This window comes from Lissotriton helveticus, chromosome 7 (genome assembly GCF_964261635.1).
Source record: "Lissotriton helveticus chromosome 7, aLisHel1.1, whole genome shotgun sequence".
NCBI classification, from domain to species: Eukaryota; Metazoa; Chordata; class Amphibia; order Caudata; family Salamandridae; genus Lissotriton; species Lissotriton helveticus.
In genome coordinates this window covers 833,809,458-833,824,632 of record NC_136068.1, presented here as the reverse complement: position 1 = coordinate 833,824,632, position 15,175 = coordinate 833,809,458, and the positions used below count along the sequence as shown (strand labels likewise).

General features: G+C 49.9%; 1 long non-coding RNA gene across 1 annotated transcript; it reads right to left on the bottom strand.

The window, feature by feature from the left end:
• Positions 1-13,128: 13,128 nt before the first annotated feature.
• Positions 13,129-14,570, bottom strand: LOC144767083 (uncharacterized). The gene is made up of 2 exons (XR_013598056.1): positions 14,190-14,570; positions 13,129-13,537 (listed from the first exon to the last, which is right to left on the bottom strand). It is a non-coding gene; the product is annotated as an uncharacterized LOC144767083 (long non-coding RNA).
• Positions 14,571-15,175: the final 605 nt, after the last annotated feature.

The following is a 15,175-nucleotide window of genomic DNA, read 5'->3' as shown; positions in this document are numbered from 1 at the left end:
AGATTTAAGTCCCTGACCTCTGTGACAAGGTCACGGTCTGAGTGCTGGTACTATCTGAGGAGAGGGCGCATGCACTGAAAGCGTGAGAGCAAGATGACGAGGGATTGTTCGTGTCTACAAAAAAAGTGTCTAGTGTTCCTTTAATAATGCATGGTGTTAAGTGGCCTAAAATGGCAAATGTTACTTTCCTATTATTTTAAATGTAATACATTTATTTCGCATTTGTAGTACAAACATGCAATTTAATGAAGGCACATATATCAGGAAGAATGAAGAGAGAAGCGATGGAGAACAGCAAGGGAAGATGTTTTATTGTATAACGGCTCAATCATGGACATGGGGGGACATGGGGAAAAGCTCAGCTCTGCCTGTTTCTCTTAGTTAAATCTGTAACCAATCTCCAGAGGCGTGGCAGTGTGAGTGAAGGTCGATATTTCACCAAAACGCTATGAGTAGCGGAAGTGACACTGCTTAAAGGTGACCCTTAATGTCATCACGAGTTTGACCCCTTGTTCCAGTCCTGACCCCTTAACAGCCTCCTCTTTGCCAGTGGCGGCTCCTGCGCTAAGGCAAAGGAGCGCAGCCCAGCTGATCACAGAGCAGTAGTTTAGGAAAACGAATTTGATGATAACTAGCCTCATTATTATTTTAGTTTTCCTTTCCTGGGGCGGGGCCTGGCTGGAGTGCCAGAGTAGGTCATGGGAGGAGTGGTTTGCCCACTCCAAGTGCGCAATGAAGCTTTGACCGGCCCTACTGGGCCGGCCAAACCGTCATGAGCACTTTTCATGTTCTGCACCCAGGCTGCATTACAGCCTGGGTGCAGAACATGTCCCAGGCTCCCAATCCCCTTCTGACCAATCACAGCGCTGCACTGCAGTGCTGCGGATCGGCTAGGGGAGTCAGGAGCCTGGGTGCTACTGCTTCCTGTTCCTGCTTACAGGAGCGAGAGACAGTGGCGGCAAGCGGACCAAGAGGCAGCGGCCAGCTGGGTGGCAGGCCTGCTGGTAAGTGTTTTTTCCCTATTTACAACCCTACCCATCCCCGCCCAGCCACCCCCGGTAAATAGCGGCTGGCACTGCCCTTTGCTGGAGCACAGCTTGTAGAAGTTCCAGGAGAGGAAACTAAAAAAGGCAAACAGGGCTATTAGAAGCCCGTTTACTTTCTCTTTTTACCACTGCCTCCCTGACCTGTGAGATAAGTGGTAGCAAGGGCAGTACCAACAGTAATAATGGAATCAGAAAAGATGCTATTGATCTTTAGATCAAAACTTAAATGATGCCACCTGCGATCTCTAAATTTAATTTCGAAATGGGGAAAATGTTCTTACATCAAGGGGAGCAAACTTCCCCCAAATATTTTTTCCCCCAAAAAGTCTACATCCCACTAAAGAACTTAGGCCCACATGCATCGATGTTCCCGTTTGCGAATTCTTAATTGCGAAAATTAAGGAATCGCAATTAAGAATTCGCAAACGGCTATGCATTACGAATTTTTTTTGCGATTTCTTAATTTTCCTTAATTGCGATTCACAATTTGCGAATCGCAATTAAGGAATCCTTTTCCATTGATTCCTATGGGCTTAGAGGCCCATAGGAATGAATGTGAAGGCATTCTCATTTTGCGATTCGCAATTAAGGAATCGCAAAATGAGAACGCAATTTCAAGGGTGCAGGGGGGTGTCAAAAGGACCCCCCCTGCACCCCTGAAATGTACCTTTAAGTAAATTTTTCACACACAAATGTCCCAAGGGCATGTGTGTGTGTAAAATGAAACTTTCAAAAATTCACTTTTGTGCACTTTTGAAAGTTTTCCCAAATTACCATGAAGGTTAACTTCATGTTAATTTAACACTACTTATTTGTGATTTCGCAATTTAAAAAAAAATCATGCATTGCATTTAAGAAATCGCAAAATTGCGATTTCCTAAATGCAATCGCAATTTAAGAAATCGCAAATAAATTGCGATTTCTTAAATTGCGGAAAAAGAAAAAAGCTTAATGCGTCCCAAAAAAGGGATTTGCATTCGCAAATGGCCGAATTTTGCGATTCGCACCGTTTGCGAATGCAAAAACCCTTGATGCATGTGCCCATTACTACCTACCGGAAAGCCAAGAGTCTCAAAGAATCAAATTCACCTTGTGAGATCAGCGAAATTTAACAGTGGCATCAACATGAAAGGATTCTGTAGCTGCTGTAAATGCAAGGCTTGTAAGATCGCTATTAACAAAATACAATTTGTCACGGGCTCAGGACAAATACATACAATCAAACATCATATTACATGTGTGATGAGATATGTGATTTACTTTCTTGTTTGCCATGCAATTTACAAATGTGGGCATTCAGATTTGTACTCTAAATAAACGTATTCTGGAGCCCATACGGGCAGTGAAAAAGAAAGATCACTGTTATGCAATGGCACAACATATTGAATCTTTTCGCAATGCAAAAATGGCAACAGATGACATTTTATGAGATAGATCATTTTATGAAATCTGTGAGAGGGTGCAATCGAGAAGGGATACTCCGCAAATTAGAAATTAGAGTCCTGGTACATAATAGAGATAAAAAGCATGAGCCTGAGAGGAATAACTTTGGATGAGGAATTGTTTGTACATCTTAACTTAAAAATTGAGACATGTATCCAACTTAGGAAATAAAAACAAATGCTAAAATTTGGGGTATGATGTTTTACATAAGTACATAATGACACATGAGAGGAATAAACTGGAAATCTAAAAGATGGATAGAATTGTTCATACTTACGTGGGATGTACCTTTAGACACATAGGAGCTGATTACAAGTTTGCGGTGTGGCACTGGGTCTGCCGTGCCGCTGCACCGCCAAACTCGTAGTCGGACCGCCTGTCTGATTACGAGTCTTTCTTGTGTTTGGCAGGCTTTTTCTTACATTCCCCTGTGGCGCCTCCGAAAATGGGCACTGCAATGGGAACGTCAAAAACAGTTCCTGCACGGCATGCACTATAAATTCCATGCCATGCAGGAAGTGACGTGCATGCACACAGGGGGGCATTTGTTGTGCCCCCCTGCATGCACTCCAAGGCCCAGAAGCAACAGTGTAATCACATTGGGTTATCTTACGGGCAATCCAAGGGCAGGCCGCATTCTCGCCACCTGCCCGCCTGATGAGCCAAACAGCACAGTGGCGAACCACCCATCTGCTGCACCATTATGGTAATACACTACTCACGCCCCTTGCGGGGCGTATCTAGGCAAGCCCCCGGTTGCACAGGCCCACAACCGCCCGAAGGACTACTGGGGCGCCGACTCGGATTCCTAGACCTCCCATGAGGTTCTAGGGTAGGCTCTGGCACCCCTATGTGCCCGCTGAAGTACAGTGTTGCACCTCTCTGTTTCCGGATTGCCCTGTAACTCCGCCACAGCCCGTGCGATGGTCCCCGCCGCCGCACGGGCCCCCCACCAACGCTACTACTTTTACCTGCAACCTTTGCTCAGCCGAGCCTCTTTTAAATCGAGGAGGAATAAGTCAAGCCAACCGGCGTCAGGTGGACTCCATCCGCCTCGAAGTAACCTTTGATTTTGCCTGAATCATTTCATGTCTGAAGAAGCCCAGCCCCCTCTGTTGGGTAAATTTCCTCATGGCACTGAGCTTTTCTTCCTTGACTTTATTACTTGGCACAACGTAGCGCCCCACCAGGGACCTGATCCTGACATAAGGTACATGCCTGAAGAAACGCAGGCCCTTCTGCCACTAATCTGCAGATACCCCGGGTGTTATCCCTCACAAAAATCGTGTAACCATCACTGGTTCGAGAAGTCATACTACCAGGTAATGACAATGGGAAGAGGAGGGCCCCTACTTCTGAAGGCGCTTCGTATAAATTATAGGCGTTCCAGCACCAGGCCTGACACTTAAACACCCTTCATGACAGGCGACAGCAGGCTACACCCAGCCAGGTTATGCCTACTGCTGTAACGCCACTCTCCGCACAACATAGAGACAGTGTGCTTACGATAACGCTTGTGCTGCTAACTTGAAAGCGCACAGAGGCATGGAAGGGATAATAATATCATACTATATAACTAGGACGATAACCTTGCATATGCTAATACAGGATAGAAAGGTGTAACAGCAGGCATCACCCGCCCTCTCGGGTTTTAGTCAGGGAACAGCTTAGGCCATGCTACCTCTAAGATAGCTGTCTGTAAGGTTGACGTACGACCAACACAAAGGGATTGCAGGGACTGAAACCAAGTACCCCCTTAAGATCCCGACCTGCATCATGACACGCCTGCTGCCCCAAGCCCCTCTGACACTAATGAGCATATACCCCCCGGGAACACACCCTCTACAGCAAGTGTAGACTATCCCAGGTTCGAGAGGACATACCCCCAGAAGGAGCCCCCGAGATGAGGGGGGCCTCCCCTGCTGATATCGCTCCCTAATCTAAACACTAGGCGAGCGCATACTACTGAGACCCCACCACCACCTTCACACAAAGCATCAGCAGTCTACACCAGTAATGTATAACTTCTGCCAAAGTGCAGTTCTCCCAATACAAATGTAACTGCTTATCTTCATAGGATAAGTTAAAACAGTGCAGTGCCACAACGCTTGATAGCTGCCACTACCTCCCCCCGCCTGCTGCCCTGGCCAAAGCGCGGGTGGATATGTCTTACTGAGCGACCAGGAAAAAATTGTCACATCGCTACCTCGGTTTACCCCATACGACTGGCAACGCACTACATTCTGTGCCTTATGTGAACATGGCCACCATAGATGGCCGCGCCCCATGACGTATATTGGCATTGTGGCCGCTGATACAACAGAACGGTGAGGAAGAGAAATACTGCAGAGTCCTGGCCAGGACTGACCAACAATCTCTAATTGCCATCAATGGCGCCTGCATCACTCGGACTTACAGAAGGGCCACATGCAGCACTCCTGGTGGCCGAAGGACCATGTTAGTCAAGCAGCGATACTTGCTCCAGATATGATCAGAAACCAACTCACCGTGCACGCCACCCGGCGCCCAATCATGCCCAAAGTTTACCGAACCCCACCACATAAGGACAGGCACCACAACTGGCTTCTCACAGTGCGCGCCACAGCGGCGCCGAGACAAGACACCAACGATACACTGACTGCCCACACCAGGAGGGGCCCCCGGTCGAGCACTACGCCTAGTGTGAGGAGGGGTGTGATCTAATGCTATGAAGAGTTATGAGTGGAATTCTCACTACCGGGGCAAACTTATGTACAATGACTGGGAACATAGCAACGACTCGCTGAAACTGTTTGCGCTGTTATGCTGTGGGAGGCTGGCGCAACCCCGGGTCCTCGATGCCCATGACCCGAGTGACCCCAAAGTAAAAGGCTAAAAGCACCCCGGCCCAGGCTAGTGCGGACAAAATTGGGGCTTCCGTACCACACGTACGCAGTCACAAGTCAAAACGCCTCGCCCTACACTTCCGGAAGGAAGGAAAATACCCGGCCTGATATGCACTCAAAGGAAGCAGAAGGAAGGATTAACAAGCACCTCCTAGACCTCGACATAAATACATGTAGCGGCTTGTACCTCCCGTGGCGTAACTAACCGCCCCGCGCAAGACAGCAGTTTTTGATACAACATGCGCACGAAAAGGCTGGCTACTACACCCAATAATCTTAATGCATTCATGACAAACCAAGACCGTTAAAGCTCCCGTTTGCGCCGCTCAATGCAAGTGGGATTGAATTCAATCCCCGCTGGCCTACGTGTTTATTCCCATAACTTAACAGGCTTGGGAATAACCGGCTTGCACGAGCAATACTAAAGCTTCGGGTACCCTCACACACCGCCACTTCTGCTCATCTTGTCTCCCACTTCCAACTTGATAATACTGTGGGATACAATCTGGCATGGGCACGTGAAACCATCATCGTTGGGACACCCTTTATCTAAGACACATCTTTAACTCCACTCCTCCTGCAGGCAGTTCCAGCCAGAGGCAAGTGTCAAAACATTAAAATACTGCGGTCCACCGTAGGATAAGTTGGCCCAGCCCCAATGTGCCACTTGGGCAGGTGCGAAGAACATGGGGCAGCGTCTAGGTACAATGTACAAACTAGACCAAAGAATAACCCTACTATGTTAGCCAAAACAATTGCCCGACCGCCTCAACAATTCTAACGGTGTGCAGACTTAAGCGTCCATTAAAGGGATCCGAACTGGCACGGCATGACTAGCGTGTCGGAAAACCGATATCCTGGCCAACTTTATAGTGCCCACGGTTATACATATATAATTGCCACTTATAATATCCCAGCCTTCTCCAGTCCAGCAAACACCTCAACATAAGTACAACTCATGAACCGGCCCCCGAGGTGTTCATAAAATGGCACTTACAGCGCCTCTACAACCCAATGTGTGCTACAGCCCACACTCAAGAAACATCATGCCCTTGCGCACCATGTGCAAGTCTTGAATGGAGTTATTCTCGGCGGCCAGCATTGGATTAGGCGGGGAAGCAAGGGCGAAAAAGTGAAAAGTGGCATCTAAGGGCAGTCAATGAATAACTTTCACGACAAGGTGTCTGGTTGCTAACATTCTATCGATTATACAGGGGGTGACTGAAATACCCGACAATGCTTGCCACAGCGGGGAAGCAAGGGCGATGAAAGCACCGTGAAAAGTGGCATCTGACGGCAGTCAACGACTAACTTTCACGACCCGGTGTCTGGTTGCTAACATTCTATCTATTATACAGGATGTGACTGAAATTACCCACAATGCTTGCCGGCAGCTACAATTCCAAAAGCCGTGTGGGGAAATGGTGCTGGATCCCACATGACCTGGCGTGCGGAGACCCGGGGGCACGTCTGGCCTACTCATAACGCCCCGCTATTATAATTAATTAGCAACGCGAGAAGCCCGCGTGTGCCCGATGAGCACCATCTGCACCAAGGATTCGCGCCTAACTGAGTTACCCAGCGGCCACAGTGGGATATGTTAATAAAACATGATCCAAGTCTCTACGTTTTATCACGTGTGGGTTGTACATACCATAGTACATAACTAGTAGACTTTACGCACTATTGATACATATCGATTAAAATAATCAATTGCTTTGTAAATAGTGTTTATCACTCTATAGTAATGTGATTCCTCCAGAATTTCTGTATAAGTTTGAAGTATATGAGGAGTAAAATTTTTGTTTAAGACAATTACTACATTAGAAATTGCCAACACGTAAATCAAAGTGTATTGTCATGGAACAGGCGTTAGTATGTGTCATGCTTTACTAGCTTGACGATCTCCAAATGTGTGGGTGTGATAAAAAGGACACGGAACCTGCAAGTAGGATAAAGGGGGCAGGGAGTGTCTCGCAGTAGAAAAAGATGCCTGATGTTTAAAACTCTCAGCCTTGGGATTTGACACCCCGACCTTTCAACAGCAACGATAGGAGCCTGATGACCTCTCTGGGCAACAGTACACATTTTAGGAAAATTATTTCCCAAAATTAAGCTCTGGAATGAGATGGCTGCAAGTGTCTTACTTCTACGCTTGCAAAACAGCAACCACGGCAGGTTAAATTTCTACAGACATGCGTGATAAGTATCTTGGATAGTACGGGAGCCTGCATGGATTTTCAACTATCAGGGAACACAAGAGTGAAAGCCGGTTGCCCGGTAGGGGCTGCACGACAACCCCGTGTCTAGATCACACTCATGAACAAGGCAGGCAAATCGAAAGTTGCGCGCTATAATGAATATGTGGGTCCGTAGAACACGCAGGGCCTCAACCATACTGGCGCCAGAGCGACAGCCAGCAGGCCTGAGGGGGCTTGCGCCTGCATAAGCCGATACCCCGGAAAGACCAGGGAGGAGCTCACCAATGACGCTCACCCCCAGGACGAGCGGCTCAAGTACCTTGCCCTCACACAGGACGTCCCCGCGCGATATGGAACACTAATGACCAAACAAGTCTAACCCGCGCAGAAAAGAGGTCCCAGCAAGCAGAGACACAATATTTCCCCTGTTATAAATAGCACGAGCGAGACGCGGCCTGGGCATCGAGGTGCATTACCTAGCACCAGTTGCATTTCATGACACATTCAATTTGTTAGGCGCGGAAAATTGAATGGATCAAAATCACAGGATGTTCGGCGACCTCGCCAAGACTCGGACCCGGGTCACCAGATTCAAGGTCGCCCGCCCTACCCGTTCGGCCACCTCCCCTCCTAATAATAGACAGGCAGGACAATCTCCCCTCGAGGGCACAGGGTAGCAACACCCCCGGGCTGAGTCAGCCCCTGGCGCGCCCCCCCCCCCCCACCACACGCAAGGTTCGATGTTTGTAGCTCATGCAGGTAGGCTGCTGACCGGACCAAGCTGGCGAGTCACACACCTGACTACAGATTAGGGATTTTATCTATCCATGTAATTATTCATTGTGGCCACATGCAGCGCCGCAAGCAACGGCACCATAGTAGAAATAATGTGCATCCTGCTGAGCATATAAAAGGGGTTTGTGTTCTCGGTTTACCCGAAAGGTGTCCCCCCCCCCGGACATGCAACGTGTCAGCAGAAAACCCAAGTATTGCGGCAGGCAAAAGTCTTACATTTAGAATATACTGTATGGCCCAGCCTCCGTCAGCATTCCGAACACTGACAGATACCTCGCGAACCCTAAAGTACCCATGATATTGCAAAGAATAACTTTGTGTAAGTAAGAACATCACAGGCCAACGATTGCTCGCTGGGGACTGACGTGCTGAAGGATTCACACTGTCCGCTCACTTCACTCATACAGTAGATAACTGCCTAACAGGTGTAGAACAAGTAGAAACATCTGGCAATAGACACGGCACAAAGGTAAAATTCGTGAACCAAATTCTCTAGCCCAAACTGTTTTTGTGCAATGCAGCGAGGTTGGGGGTGGGGGGGCGGCCATGAGCCACGAGACCCAGAAAGGAACTGGGGCCAAGTTGCGCGAGAACAGAGCGACTACACGGAGGGCAACTACAAGACCTCAGAGCCTATGGCGTCAGCTCCACTAGATGCGCCACCCCTTGCCTCCGATTAGCAAACCCCCGGATGGTCCGTGACAGTTAGGGAGAAGAATAAATCGACAGCGGGGAAAAGGAAACGCCGTCGCGTGCACACATGGGTGCTTAACGCCCCAAAGGGGTAAAACACTGGAGGGGGCAGCCGCAATGTCCCGAACAATTGTGTCACAGCACCACCTCGAGTACTGAAGTTTGAAAATTAACGAGTGGCCCGAGTGGGAATCCACCCTGCGCCTTTGGCGGGGATCAAACCTGCGACTTTGGCATAATGAGCCCCATACTCTAACAACTGAGCTAACCGGACAGCACAAGGATGGTCGACCGACAGGCCCAAACGGAGGAGCCCACAACAACAGAACCCCTTTACTACATATCCTTACGGATCGTATCCCATCCAGAGATGGCCGTGCACACCACCTCGAGAGGAGACCGGGGCAAGGTAATGATGGGGGCGGGGGGGCGATGACCCGAAGACTTAACCCCGTTAGGGCCCTCCCCACAGCCCCCCTCGCTCCACAGCCACTCCGACAGGCAGCCCAGATGGTAACGCTGGACCCCTGCCCCCTCAGCGGCCCGCAGCTTGGGCGGCCTCTAGGCTAGGTTCGAATCCCCGCGTGGAGGGACCGAGCACAGGGGGTAGAGGGGGGGGGGGCCGAGGATCCGGAGACATCAATAGTAGCGGATATGGCCAACAACGTGGGGCCCCGCCGGCAGGGCCACCACGACGCGTGCAGCGACCCGCCCCAGCAGGGGCAGAGCCAGGGAGCACATGAAACACACCCCTCGGAAGGGCCACCGGACGACTCTCACACACCTCCCACCTCCACAGCGGCTGATGGGGATCGGGGACCTAAGACACCCACCTGTGAGCGGCCCAGCGGCAAAGTGGGCTGCCTGGCCTTGCCCCGCACCCAGAAGAAAGGGGGTCGGCGGAGGGGGGCTGAGGAAGTACCGCCTGTAGGCCTCGGCCCGCAGCTGCGGTAACCTTCCTCATATCGAAACGTAACCCCCGCCTCCACAGCGGCCCGTCGCTAAGCGGGCCGCCTAGCCATAGCTCAGACCTCCACAGGGAGGGAGTAGGCGGAGGGGGGGTATAGCCCATAGGCCTCAGCCCGTAGGCCACACTCACCGGGAAAAGAGTGTCCCGACGTGTACATCGCGACGTCCGGAGCGGCAAAGAGGCCACCACGAAGGCCAGTGGGAGAGATATACCCTCTCCCTGCCTGCCGCCCCCGGACGTGCGTCACAGGTCCGCCCACCTCCACCGGGCAAGCCTGCCCTGAGGAGGGGTGGCAACCATAGCTAGCTAGGGGCGGGGGCAGCCCTCCATGACTAAGGGCCCGCCCTCCTGATGGCCACCGGGTGGCCTCGGGCAGGCGCACTTTTCATGTTCTGAGCCTGGGTGCAGAACATGTCCCAGGCTCCCATTCCCCACGGCGCTCTGACCAATCACAGCGCTGCATAGGAGTGCTGTGGATTGCCTCGGGGAGTCAGGAGCTTCATGTTCCTGCTTACAGGAGCGAGAGACAGTGGCGGCAAGCGGACCAAGAGGCAGCGGCCAGCTGGGTGGCAGGCCTACTGGTAAATGGTTTTTCCCTATTTACAACCCTACCCATCCCCGCCCAGCCACCCCCGGTAAATAGTGGCCTGCACTGCCCTTTGCTGGAGCACAGCTTGTAGAAGTTCCAGGAGAGGAAACTAAAAAAGGCAAACAGGGCTATTAGAAGCCCGTTTACTTTCTCTTTTTACCACTGCCTCCCTGACCTGTGAGATAAGTGGTAGCAAGGGCAGTACCAACAGTAATAATGGAATCAGAAAAGATGCTATTGATCTTTAGATCAAAACTTAAATGATGCCACCTGCGATCTCTAAATTTAATTTCGAAATGGCGATAAATGTTCTTACATCAAGGGGAGCAAACTTCCCCCAAATATTTTTTCCCCCAAAAAGTCTACATCCCACTAAAGAACTTAGGCCCACATGCATCGATGTTCCCGTTTGCGAATTTTTAATTGCGAAAATTAAGGAATCGCAATTAAGAATTCGCAAACGGCTATGCATTACGAATTTTTTTGGCGATTTCTTAATTTTCCTTAATTGCGATTCACAATTTGCGAATCGCAATTAAGGAATCCTTTTCCATTGATTCCTATGGGCTTAGAGGCCCATAGGAATGAATGTGAAGGCATTCTCATTTTGCGATTCGCAATTAAGGAATCGCAAAATGAGAACGCAATTTCAAGGGTGCAGGGGGGTGTCAAAAGGACCCCCCCTGCACCCCTGAAATGTACCTTTAAGTACATTTTTCACACACACATGTCCCAAGGGCATGTGTGTGTGTAAAATGAAACTTTCAAAAATTCACTTTTGTGCACTTTTGAAAGTTTTCCCAAATTACCATGAAGGTTAACTTCATGTTAATTTAACACTACTTATTTGTGATTTCGCAATTGAAAAAAAATCATGCATTGCATTTAAGAAATCGCATTTCGATTTCCTAAATGCAATCGCAATTTAAGAAATCGCAAATAAATTGCGATTTCTTAAATTGCGGAAAAAGAAAAAAGCTTAATGCATCCCAAAAAAGGGATTTGCATTCGCAAATGGCCGAATTTTGCGAGTCGCACCGTTTGCGAATGCAAAAACCCTTGATGCATGTGCCCATTACTACCTACCGGAAAGCCAAGAGTCTCAAAGAATCAAATTCACCTTGTGAGATCAGCGAAATTTAACAGTGGCATCAACATGAAAGTATTCTGTAGCTGCTGTAAATGCAAGGCTTGTAAGATCGCTATTAACAAAATACAATTTGTCACGGGCTCAGGACAAATACATACAATCAAACATCATATTCCATGTGTGATGAGATATGTGATTTACCGCTATATGTATGAAGGGACCGATTAGCGATTCAGAAATTGCGAAAATTACCGAATCGCTAAATCTGTATCGCTAATCGGGATGTATCAACGCATTAGCAAATATTTAGCGATTCGGCCACAATCGCTAAATATTTGCACAATATGAATCAGCGATTCCCTAAACGGCCAAACTCGCAAAATAGCGCGACCCCGCCCCTAAATACGCAAAAATAGCGCGCCGCGTCGCTAAATTGTGCGACCGCGTCGCTAAATTGCGCGACCGCGTCGCTAAATAGCGCGACCGCGCCCCTAAATACGCTAATTAGCGCGACCGCGCCGTGAAATAGCGCGACCGCACCCCTAAATACGCTAATTAGCGCGACCGCGCCCAGCAAAGCGCTAAATTGAGAGGTACCCCCGTGAAAAATCGCTATTTAGCACAAACTGGAAACATCCAATTGCAATCCTGATGCTATATGATGACATCACAACCAGGAAGAGAGTGATTTCCCATGGGGCATCTGGAGTGAGACAGAGAGAGTGAGAGTGTTGTGTGCAACTCTTGAGCCATGTCAGAAAGTGGAAGCCAGGATGTCCCAGCAAGCCAGCAGGAGCAGCAAGCAGGGGAAGCAGCCAGGAAGAGGAAGCTCAAGTTTTCAGAGCCTGAACTAGAGACCCTAATCACTGAAATGGTGCAACACCATGACTCATTATTTGGGGCCACTTCCCACAAGGTGCCAGAAGCCAGCAAGAGAAGGATTTGGGAGGGCATCCAAGCCAAAGTGAATGCCCTAGGAGTCACCCACAGGACAGTTGATGTGCTGCGCAAGCGCTGGTACGACCTGCGCCAGCGCTCCAAGGAGAGGTTGGCTGCCAGGCTGGAGCAGTCCCAGCTCACCGGTGGGGGAACCTCCAACGTCCAAGACTCTACACCACTGGAGGAGCTGGTAGAGGGCACACTGCCTCATCAGAGTGTTGCGGGCGTGTCCGTGCTCGACAGCTCAGCACAACCATCAGCAAGACCAGGTAAGAAGCATGCCTCCCCACCCTAAACCACCCCCAGAACCCCCTGAGGCGACCTAGGGATTAGGGCAACCACATGTCAGGCTAGACCAAGTACACAGCAATGCATTATGGGAGATGTAGTCACAACAGTCAGCAATGTAGAAAGTAGCATGAGATTGTCAAATTGTACACATGTGCAGGTCAGGAGAGGTGAATGACACAAGTAAAGTCAGGGAACACTGTGAAAATTTATTAGTACATCACCTGTGATGATCAAATAAGTAATGTGTGCTGTTCTATCCACAGCACCTGCAAGTGGGAAAGCTACAGCCAGTGCAACAGAGACAGGAGCCAGAGGCTCAGGAGAAGGCAGGCATGGCCATGATCCAGATGGGGAGGACAGTCCTATTATCCAAACACAGGGACACAGTAGGAGGAACGTGAGGCCATTCAGAATAATGGATGATGAGGAAGAGGAAAATGACAATGTCCAGTCTGAAGCACCAGTACCCCAGCAGCAGGAGTCCAGAACAGAGTCCAGAGGCAGGCGTAGACCCCGCACGGCCATCAGCACCAATGTGCAAGAAGAAGAATCAGTGTTCGCCGGTCTTGAAATGCACATGCTCCAGGTTCACCGCCTGCAAGCGAAACACATGAAGGCCATTCAGAGAGAGATCAGGGCAGGGAACAGAGGACTACGCGAGGAAATCAGGGGGGCTGTGCAGGAGCTGACTGCAGAGATGAGAGCTGAACGCGCAGCCAGGCGCAAAGAAATTGCCCGCATGGACCACTACACGCGTGCTGTTAATCGCCTCGCCTCCTCCAACAATATGCTGGCAAGGCGTGCCATAGAGACCCAGCGAGAGTTCTCGCATGGTATCCAGGACATAGCCACTGTGGTAGTGCAGTCAACTGCCACCCTGGATGAGCTGCGTGCGCTGCGTACTGCTGGACCCGGGGTGCTTACCCCCAGTGAGGAGGACTCACAGTCGGTGCGGAGCACTAATACACCACCACCCACTGTTGAGAGGCGCCGTAGTGGCCGGAGCAGCAGGCCTGCCCCACAACAATAGGGACTGCATCAAAATGACTACTCCGCACAGGGGGTATATGGGGCCAGCAACTGGGTAGCACTTGCTATACCAATGACTGTTTAGTTGCACTGTGATTTGAACATGTGCTTTTGTTAAGGAGAGTTCATCCTGCATTTTTTTGGAAGTCACATTGTTGGTTTTGGAAATTAAACACGTTTGCAGAGCAATAAGTTGTCATTGTATCATTTTTACTCACCTAGAAGTAGTTCCGCATGATCTCATCACGCCTCTGGCGCCCAGCTGCAGCAGCAGCTACGCCAGCTTCCATGTGTATGGGTCCGGGTCCCTCCACGTCCGAGGTATCTGAGTCACTCGACTCCATAGGTGTCCCTTTCCTGGTCGCAATGTTGTGGAGCATGGCACAAGCTACAACAATTTTGCAGCATGTCTCAGGGCTGTATTGAAGGGCACCTCCACTTTTGTGGATGCATCTGAATCTGCTCTTCAGAATCCCGAAAGTTCGCTCGATGGTGTTTCTTGTGGTAATGTGTGCCCGGTTGTAGCGGTGCTCCCCAGCAGTGGCAGGATTCAAGTAGGGTGTCAGGATGAAGTCCCTGACTGCATAGGCACTGTCCCCTGTGGGTGGAAGAGTTGAAAGGTCAGTCAATGTGATGCACATGCAGGTCATGAGTAATATGGGCTGACAATGTGTGCTGTTACCTAGTAGGTATCCCTCTCCAAATTCCCCTCTTGAGAGTCTACGGTATAGGCCACAGTGACGGAATATAAATGCATCATGTGTGCTACCTGGGTACTTTGCCACTATATCGGTGATAATGTTTTTGGCATCACACACCATCTGTATGTTCAGGGAATGGTAGCATTTCCTGTTCCGGAATACATACTCTATGTTTGTGGGGGGTGAAATGGCAATATGTGTTCCGTCTATACATCCTATGACGTGGGGGAAATGGGCTATGTTATAAAAATCCTGCTTAGTCTGTGCTAGTTCCTGTGGGGTGCTGGGGAAGTGGATGTGATGTTGCATCCTATGTGTCATGGCGTCGAGGAATGCATGGAAAAAGCGCGACAGGGCACTTTGAGACACCCCTCCTGCAGTGGCTATGACCCCCTGGAAACTACCTGAGGACAGCAGGTGTAGTGAACACAGGACCTGGATGTGTGTGGGTATGGCTTGGGTCCTGCGGGTGGGGTGTTCTAGGTAGGGCCTGAGTTCATCAA